The 10,506-nt window shown below is 51.2% G+C and overlaps 1 pseudogene; it reads right to left on the reverse strand.

Moving 5' to 3' along the window:
* Window positions 1–10,506, reverse strand: part of LOC135532115 (nuclear receptor coactivator 2-like) — a 77,620-nt pseudogene that overhangs the window by 45,618 nt on the left and 21,496 nt on the right.

Here is a 10,506-nt window from a genome sequence, read left to right on the forward strand (position 1 = left end):
GGTCCCCACAGAGTGACAGACAGGTCCCCACAAAGTGACAGACAGGTCCCCCACAGAGTGACAGACAGGTCCACACAGAGTGACAGACAGGACCCCCACAGAGTGACAGACAGGACCCCCACAGAGTGAAAGACAGGTCCCCACAAAGTGACAGACAGGTCCCCACAGAGTGACAGACAGGTCCCCCACAGAGTGACAGACAGGACCCCAAAGAGTGACAGACAGGTCCCCCACAGAGTGACAGACATGACCCCACAGAGTGACAGACAGGTCCCCACAGAGTGACAGACAGGTCCCCACAAAGTGACAGACAGGTCCCCCACAGAGTGACAGACAGGTCCACACAGAGTGACAGACAGGACCCCCACAGAGTGACAGACAGGACCCCCACAGAGTGAAAGACAGGTCCCCACAAAGTGACAGACAGGTCCCCACAGAGTGACAGACAGGTCCCCCACAGAGTGACAGACAGGACCCCAAAGAGTGACAGACAGGTCCCCCACAGAGTGACAGACATGACCCCACAGAGTGACAGACAGGTCCCCACAGAGTGACAGACAGGTCCCCACAGAGTGACAGACAGGTCCCCCATAGAGGGACAGACAGGTCCCCCACAGAGTGACAGACAGGTCCCCCACAGAGTGACAGACAGGTCCCCACAGAGTGACAGACAGGTCCCCACAGAGTGACAGACAGGTCCCCCATAGAGGGACAGACAGGTCCCCCATAGAGGGACAGACAGGTCCCCACAGAGTGGAAACCCTAATGTAAACCACTAGCTACGCCCTGAAACCCTAATGTAAACTACTCTAGTTACACCCTGAAACCCTAATGTAAACCACTAGCTACGCCCTGAAACCCTAATGTAAACCACTCTAGTTACACCCTGAAACCTTAATGTAAACCACTAGCTACACCCTGAAACCCTAATGTAAACCACTAGTTACACCCTGAAACCTTAATGTAAACCACTAGCTAAACCCTGAAACCCTAATGTAAACCACTAGTTACACCCTGAAACCCTAATGTAAACCACTAGATACGCCCTGAAACCCTAATGTAAACCATTTGTTACGCCCTGAAACCCCTAATGTAAACCACTCTAGTTACACCCTGAAACCCTAATGTAAACCACTAGCTACAACATGAAACCCTAATGTAAACCACTAGTTACACCCTGAAACCCTCATGTAAACCACTAGTTACACCCTGAAACCCTCATGTAAACCACTAGTTACACCCTGAAACCCTAATGTAAACCACTAGCTACACCCTGAAACCCTAATGTAAACCACTAGTTACACCCTGAAACCCTAATGTAAACCACTAGTTACGCCCTGAAACCCTAATGTAAACCACTAGCTACACCCTGAAACCCTAATGTAAACCACTAGTTACACCCTGAAACCCTCATGTAAACCACTAGTTACACCCTGAAACCCTCATGTAAACCACTAGTTACACCCTGAAACCCTAATGTAAACCACCAGCTACACCCTGAAACCCTAATGTAAACCACTAGTTACACCCTGAAACCTTAATGTAAACCACTAGTTACACCCTGAAACCCTCATGTAAACCACTAGTTACACCCTGAAACCCTCATGTAAACCACGCTCTGGGTTAGGGGTCAAGGGTCAGGGTTCGTACAGGTGTAGAGACATGTAGAGCTGGGGTTAGGTGTCAGGGGTTAGGGAACATACCTCTGTAGCAGGTGTAGAGACATGTAGAGCTGAGGTTCGTTGGTGGCAGGGGAGCGGACCAGCTTGCTCTTGGTGTGAGCCGACACGATGGTCCCGTCCGACAGAGAGAACCTGTAGATGGGGCTGAATGCCTGGCCGTGATGCAACACTGGAGAGAGACACACACGGGGAAGGACCTACCGTGTTAAAAAGAAAATCTGGGATTCAAACGACAACAAAGCAGTCACCCCATCACATGTTTTGGTAAACAGCTGAGTGACGATGCAGGAGAAATGTAACCACTCAAATTCATGGATGGAGCTTTGGATTCAAGGACTAACATGATGTGTTGTGATTGTCTAAGATGATATAGGCCTCGTCAGGTAGTCTAAGATGATATAGGCCTCGTCTGGTAGTCTAAGACGATATAGGCCTCGTCTGGTAGTCTAAGACGATATAGGCCTCGTCTGGTAGTCTAAGACGATATAGGCCTTGTCAGGTAGTCTAAGATGATATAGGCCTTGTCAGGTAGTCTAAGATGATATAGGCTTCGTCTGGTAGTCTAAGATGATATAGGCCTCGTCTGGTCGTCTAAGTTGATATAGGCCTCGTCAGGTAGTCTAAGATGATATAGGCCTCGTCTGGTAGTCTAAGATGATATAGGCCTCGTCTGGTAGTCTAAGATGATATAGGCTTCGTCAGGTAGTCTAAGATGATATAGGCCTCGTCTGGTAGTCTAAGATGATATAGGCTTCGTCTGGTAGTCTAAGATGATATAGGCCTCGTCTGGTAGTCTAAGATGATATAGGCCTCGTCAGGTCGTCTAAGATGATATAGGCTTCGTCTGGTAGTCTAAGATGATATAGGCCTCGTCTGGTAGTCTAAGATGATATAGGCCTCGTCAGGTCGTCTAAGATGATATAGGCCTCGTCTGGTAGTCTAAGATGATATAGGCCTTGTATGGTATTCTAAGTTGATATAGGCTTCCAATGGTAGTCTAAGATGATATAGGCTTCGTCTGGTAGTCTAAGATGATATAGGCCTCGTCAGGTAGTCTAAGATGATATAGGCTTTGTGTGGTAGTCTAAGATGATATAGGCCTTGTCAGGTAGTCTAAGATGATATAGGCCTCGTCTGGTAGTCTAAGACGATATAGGCCTCGTCAGATAGTCTAAGATGATATAGGCCTCGTCAGGTAGTCTAAGACGATATAGGCCTTGTCAGATAGTCTAAGATGATATAGGCCTCGTCAGGTAGTCTAAGATGATATAGGCCTCGTCAGGTAGTCTAAGATGATATAGGCCTCGTCTGGTAGTCTAAGATGATATAGGCTTCGTCTGGTAGTCTAAGATGATATAGGCCTCGTCTGGTAGTCTAAGATGATATAGGCCTCGTCAGGTCGTCTAAGATGATATAGGCCTCGTCTGGTAGTCTAAGATGATATAGGCCTTGTATGGTAGTCTAAGATGATATAGGCTTTGTGTGGTAGTCTAAGATGATATAGGCCTTGTCAGGTAGTCTAAGTTGATATAGGCTTCCAATGGTAGTCTAAGATGATATAGGCTTCGTCTGGTAGTCTAAGATGATATAGGCCTCGTCAGGTAGTCTAAGATGATATAGGCTTTGTGTGGTAGTCTAAGATGATATAGGCCTTGTCAGGTAGTCTAAGATGATATAGGCCTCGTCTGGTAGTCTAAGACGATATAGGCCTCGTCAGATAGTCTAAGATGATATAGGCCTCGTCAGGTAGTCTAAGACGATATAGGCCTTGTCAGATAGTCTAAGATGATATAGGCCTCGTCAGGTAGTCTAAGACGATATAGGCCTTGTCAGATAGTCTAAGATGACATAGGCCTCGTTTGGTAGTCTAAGATGATATAGGCCTCGTCTGGTAGTCTAAGATGATATAGGCCTCGTCTGGTAGTCTAAGACGATATACGCCTCGTCAGGTAGTCTAAGATGATATAGGCCTCGTCTGGTAGTCTAAGATGATATAGGCCTCGTCTGGTAGTCTAAGATGATATAGGCTTCGTCTGGTAGTCTAAGATAATATAGGCCTCGTCTGGTAGTCTAAGATGATATAGGCCTCGTCTGGTCGTCTAAGATGATATAGGCCTCGTCTGGTAGTCTAAGACAATATAGGCCTCGTCTGGTAGTCTAAGATGATATAGGCCTCGTCTGGTCGTCTAAGACGATATAGGCCTCGTCTGGTAGTCTAAGATGATATAGGCCTCGTCAGGTAGTCTAAGATGATATAGGCCTCGTCTGGTAGTCTAAGATGATATAGGCCTCGTCAGGTAGTCTAAGATGATATAGGCTTCGTCTGGTAGTCTAAGATGATATAGGCCTCGTCTGGTAGTCTAAGATGATATAGGCCTCGTCAGGTAGTCTAAGATCATATAGGCTTCGTCTGGTAGTCTAAGATGATATAGGCCTCGTCTGGTAGTCTAAGACGATATACGCCTCGTCAGGTAGTCTAAGATGATATAGGCCTCGTCTGGTAGTCTAAGATGATATAGGCCTCGTCTGGTAGTCTAAGATGATATAGGCCTCGTCAGGTAGTCTAAGATGATATAGGCTTCGTCAGGTAGTCTAAGATGATATAGGCCTCGTCTGGTAGTCTAAGATGATATAGGCCTCGTCAGGTAGTCTAAGATCATATAGGCTTCGTCTGGTAGTCTAAGATGATATAGGCCTCGTCTGGTAGTCTAAGACGATATACGCCTCGTCAGGTAGTCTAAGATGATATAGGCCTCGTCTGGTAGTCTAAGATGATATAGGCCTCGTCAGGTAGTCTAAGATGATATAGGCTTCGTCTGGTAGTCTAAGATGATATAGGCTTCGTCTGGTAGTCTAAGATGATATAGGCCTCGTCTGGTAGTCTAAGATGATATAGGCTTCGTCTGGTAGTCTCACCCTCTTGTTGGTGTCTCTTGGCGAAGGACATCTCTCCGTCGTTCTGGAGGTGAAACCTCTGGATACTTGTCCTCACCAGGTCTTCCCAGCCAGGCTTCATAGAGGCTCTCAGAAGACTGGTGTCTAGTGACGTGATCTTACCTAGGGACACAGCGGAGAGAGAGAGAGAGAGAGAGAGAGAGAGAGAGAGAGAGAGAGAGAGAGAGAGAGAGAAGAGAGAGAGAGAGAGAGAGAGAGAGAGAAAGAGAGAAAGAGAGAGAGAGAGAGAGAGAGAGAGAGAGAGAGAGAGAGAGAGAGAAAGAGAGAAAGAGAGAGAGAGTCAGGCTACTGATCACAAATGCTCACATACATGAGGTCAGGTTATTGCGCTTACATGCACACAAGCGTGCACACACACACACCTGAAGAGGACTGGCCACCCCTCATAGCCTGGTTCCTCTCTAGGTTTATAATCTCCACCCGGCACAGCCAGAAGAGGACTGGCCACCCCTCATAGCCTGGTTCCTCTCTAGGTTTATAATCTCCACCCGGCACAGCCAGAAGAGGACTGGCCACCCCTCATAGCCTGGTTCCTCTCTAGGTTTATAATCTCCACCCGGCACAGCCAGAAGAGGACTGGCCACCCCTCATAGCCTGGTTCCTCTCTAGGTTTCTTCCCATGTTTTGGCCTTTCTAGGGAGTTTTTCCTAGCCACCGTGCTTCTACACCTGCATTGCTTGCTGTTTGGGGTTGTAGGCTGGGTTTCTGTACAGCACTTTGAGATATCAACTGATGTACGAAGGGCTATATAAATACATTTGATTTGATTTGATACTCCCTGTACAGTGTACATGGAGGCTGAAACAGAGCGGTCAGGTAGACTGCAGGTAGACTGCAGGTAGACTACAGGTAGACTACAGGTAGACAGCAGGTAGACTGCAGGTAGACTGCAGGTAGACTATAGGTAGACTACAGGTAGACTGCAGGTAGACTATAGGTAGACTGCAGGTAGACTATAGGTAGACTACAGGTAGACTGCAGGTAGACTGCAGGTAGACTGCAGGTAGACTGCAGGTAGACTATAGGTAGACTACAGGTAGACTGCAGGTAGACTACAGGTAGACTACAGGTAGACTATAGGTAGACTGCAGGTAGACTGCAGGTAGACTGCAGGTAGACTGCAGGTAGACTGCAGGTAGACTGCAGGTAGACTATAGGTAGACTATAGGTAGACTACAGGTAGACTGCAGGTAGACTACAGGTAGACTACAGGTAGACTATAGGTAGACTACAGGTAGACTACAGGTAGACTGCAGGTAGACTATAGGTAGACTATAGGTAGACTGCAGGTAGACTGCAGGTAGACTATAGGTAGACTGCAGGTAGACTGCAGGTAGACTGCAGGTAGACTGCAGGTAGACTACAGGTAGACTGCAGGTAGACTACAGGTAGACTGCAGGTAGACTACAGGAAGACTGCAGGTAGACTGCAGGTAGACTACAGGTAGACTACAGGTAGACTGCAGGTAGACTACATGTAGACTATAGGTAGACTACAGGTAGACTGCAGGTAGACTGCAGGTAGACTATAGGTAGACTACAGGTAGACTGCAGGTAGACTGCAGGTAGACTGCAGGTAGACTACAGGTAGACTGCAGGTAGACTACAGGTAGACTGCAGGTAGACTACAGGAAGACTGCAGGTAGACTGCAGGTAGACTACAGGTAGACTACAGGTAGACTGCAGGTAGACTACAGGTAGACTGCAGGTAGACTACATGTAGACTATAGGTAGACTACAGGTAGACTGCAGGTAGACTGCAGGTAGACTATAGGTAGACTACAGGTAGACTGCAGGTAGACTGCAGGTAGACTGCAGGTAGACTATAGGTAGACTGCAGGTAGACTACAGGTAGACTATAGGTAGACTATAGGTAGACTACAGGTAGACTGCAGGTAGACCGCAGGTAGACTATAGGTAGACTACAGGTAGACTGCAGGTAGACTGCAGGTAGACTGCAGGTAGACTATAGGTAGACTGCAGGTAGACTACAGGTAGACTACAGGTAGACTATAGGTAGACTACAGGTAGACTACAGGTAGACTGCAGGTAGACCGCAGGTAGACTACAGGTAGACTGCAGGTAGACTGGTCACGGGTTGAGTATTGACCAGGCTTTGGGAAAGCAGTACACCAGGGTCACGGGTTGGGTAATGACCAGGCTTTGGGACAGCAGTACACCAGGGTCACGGGTTGGGTAATGACCAGGCTTTGGGACAGCAGTACACCTGGGTCACGGGTTGGGTAATGACCAGGCTTTGGGACAGCAGTACACCTGGGTCACGGGTTGGGTAATGACCAGGCTTTGGGACAGCAGTACACCTGGGTCACGGGTTGGGTAATGACCAGGCTTTGGGACAGCAGTACACCTGGGTCACGGGTTGGGTAATGACCAGGCTTTGGGACAGCAGTACACCAGGGTCACGGGTTGGGTAATGACCAGGCTTTGGGACAGCAGTACACCCGGGTCACGGGTTGGGTAATGACCAGGCTTTGGGACAGCAGTACACCCGGGTCACGGGTTGGGTAATGACCAGGCTTTGGGACAGCAGTACACCAGGGTCACGGGTTGGGTAATGACCAGGCTTTGGGACAGCAGTACACCCGGGTCACGGGTCGGGTAATGACCAGGCTTTGGGACAGCAGTACACCCGGGTCACAGGTTGGGTAATGACCAGGCTTTGGGACAGCAGTACACCCGGGTCACGGGTTGGGTAATGACCAGGCTTTGGGACAGCAGTACACCCGGGTCATGGGTTGGGTAATGACCAGGCTTTGGGACAGCAGTACACCCGGGTCATGGGTTGGGTAATGACCAGGCTTTGGGACAGCAGTACACCCGGGTCACGGGTTGGGTAATGACCAGGCTTTGGGACAGCAGTACACCAGGGTCACGGGTTGGGTATTGACCAGGCTTTGGGACAGCAGTACACCCGGGTCACGGGTTGGGTAATGACCAGGCTTTGGGACAGCAGTACACCAGGGTCACGGGTTGGGTATTGACCAGGCTTTGGGACAGCAGTACACCCGGGTCACGGGTTGGGTAATGACCAGGCTTTGGGACAGCAGTACACCCGGGTCATGGGTTGGGTAATGACCAGGCTTTGGGACAGCAGTACACCCGGGTCACGGGTTGGGTAATGACCAGGCTTTGGGACAGCAGTACACCCGGGTCACGGGTTGGATAATGACCAGGCTTTGGGACAGCAGTACACCCGGGTCATGGGTTGGGTAATGACCAGGCTTTGGGACAGCAGTACACCCGGGTCACGGGTTGGGTAATGACCAGGCTTTGGGACAGCAGTACACCAGGGTCACAGGTTGGGTATTGACCAAGCTTTGGGACAGCAGTACACCAGGGTCACAGGTTGGGTATTGACCAAGCTTTGGGACAGCAGTACACCAGGGTCACAGGTTGGGTATTGACCAAGCTTTGGGACAGCAGTACACCCGGGTCACGGGTTGGGTAATGACCAGGCTTTGGGACAGCAGTACACCCGGGTCACGGGTTGGGTAATGACCAGGCTTTGGGACAGCAGTACACCAGGGGTTGGGTAATGACCAGGCTTTGGGACAGCAGTACACCAGGGTCACGGGTTGGGTATTGACCAGGCTTTGGGACAGCAGTACACCAGGGTCACGGGTTGGGTAATGACCAGGCTTTGGGACAGCAGTACACCAGGGTCACGGGTTGGGTAATGACCAGGCTTTGGGACAGCAGTACACCCGGGGTTGGGTAATGACCAGGCTGGCACTCAGACCACACTCTCCCATTTCTCTTCACAGTGACACCTTGAGAAAAGTTCCTTTGTCACTGGAAACCTCATTTGAAGACTAATGTAATTGGTTATAATCTGTCTGCTCGTACCAGTCTGGCTGTGTGATTGGTTAGGGTATTTCTGGTCATTTATAGATTGTTTTCCGATTGGTTAAGATCCGTCTGGTGGACAGCATTGGTCATTATTCAGGCCGTGTGATTGGTTATTGGCAGCCTGGTGGTATGATTCAGTGGATGTGATTGGTTAAGGTCTGGTCTGGTGGTATGAACCTCGTCGTGTGATTGTTTATGCCAGGTCAGGTGGTAGGATTTCAGTGCTGTGATTGGTTACCTTGCAGGTCCTGGCGGGTGGTGAAGCTCTCGTGCACGGGAAGAATTGGCCCCGCCTTCATGGGCATCCTGCGAGCCACACAAATCAGACATGACTGGAAGTCTAGAAGGAGAGGGAGAGGGAGAGAGGAGGGAGGGAGAGAGAGAGGGGAGGGAGAGGGGAGGGAGAGGTGGGAGGGAGAGAGAGAGAGAGGAGGGAGAGGAGAGAGAGGAGGGAGGGAGGGAGAGGTGGGAGGGAGCAAGAGAGAGAGGTGGGAGGGAGGGAGAGAGAGAGAGGTGGGAGGGAGCAAGAGAGAGAGGGGAGGGAGGGAGAGAGAGAGAGAGGGAGGGAGGGAGAGGGAGAGGGGGAGGGAGGGAGAGGGAGAAGAGAGGGGAGGGAGGGAGAGGGAGACGGGAGGGAGGGAGAGGGAGAAAGAGAGGTGGGAGGGAGCAAGAGAGAGGAGGGAGGGAGAGAGAGGTGGAAGGGAGCAAGAGAGAGAGGGGAGGAAGGGAGAGGGAGAAAGAGGGAGAGAGGTGGGAGGGATAGAGAAAGGGTGGAGGGGAAGAGAGAGAGGGAGAGAGAGGGGAGGGAGAGAGAGAGGGGAGGGGGAGGGAGAGAGAGAGAGAGAGGAGGGAGAGAGAGAGAGGGGAGGGAGGGAGAGGGAGAGAGAGAGGGGGAGGGAGGGAGAGGGAGAGAGAGGGGGAGGGAGGGAGAGGGGGAGGGAGAGGGAGAAAGAGAGGTGGGAGGGAGCAAGAGAGAGAGAGGAGGGAGGGAGAGAGAGGTGGAAGGGAGCAAGAGAGAGAGGGGAGGAAGGGAGAGGGAGAAAGAGGGAGAGAGAGGTGGGAGGGATAGAGAAAGGGGGGAGGGGAAGAGAGAGAGGGAGAGAGAGGGGAGGGAGAGAGAGATGGGAGGGAGGGAGGGAGAGAGAGAGAGAGAGAGGGGAGGGAGAGAGAGAGGGGAGGGAGAGGGAGAGAGAGAGGGGAGGGAGGGAGAGAGAGAGGGGAGGGAGGGGGAGAGGGGAGGGAGAGGGAGAAAGAGAGGTGGGAGGGAGCAAGAGAGAGAGAGGAGGGAGGGAGAGAGAGGTGGAAGGGGAGCAAAGAGAGAGAGGGGAGGAAGGGAGAGGGAGAAAGAGGGAGAGAGAGGTGGGAGGGATAGAGAAAGGGGGAGGGGAAGAGAGAGAGGGAGAGAGAGGGGAGGGAGAGAGAGAGGGGAGGTAGGGAGAGAGAGAGAGAGGTGGGAGGGAGCCAGAGAGAGAGAGGAGGGAGGGAGAGAGAGGTGGAAGGGAGCAAGAGAGAGAGGGGAGGAAGGGAGAGGGAGGTGGGAGGGATAGAGAAAGGGGGGAGGGGAAGAGAGAGAGGGAGAGAGAGGGAGAGGAGAAGAGAGGAGAGAAGGGAGAGAGAAATTGAAACGGTTTATTTCCAGTATGTGTTGTTATTTATCTAGTAGTTATGAATAATTGTGGGGCGCAGGGTTGTGCTCCTTCGCTACAGAGGGAACAGGGGACATGATGACAGTATAACAGGATGTAACAGGAGACCACCCTGTCCCCCTCCTACTCCCCCAGTCACCTTCCTGTCCTCCTCATACTCCCCCAGTCACCTTCCTGTCCCCCTCCTACTCCCCCAGTCACCTTCCTGTCCCCCTCCTACTCCCCCAGTCACCACCCTGTCCCCCTCCTACTCCCCCAGTCACCTTCCTGTCCCCTCCTACTCCCCCAGTCACCTTCCTGTCCCCCTCCTAATCCCCAGTCACCTTCCTGTCCCCCAGTCACCTTCCTGTCCTC

The sequence above is a fragment of the Oncorhynchus masou genome, unplaced genomic scaffold, assembly GCF_036934945.1.
Source record: "Oncorhynchus masou masou isolate Uvic2021 unplaced genomic scaffold, UVic_Omas_1.1 unplaced_scaffold_1731, whole genome shotgun sequence".
Lineage (NCBI taxonomy): Eukaryota > Metazoa > Chordata > Actinopteri > Salmoniformes > Salmonidae > Oncorhynchus > Oncorhynchus masou.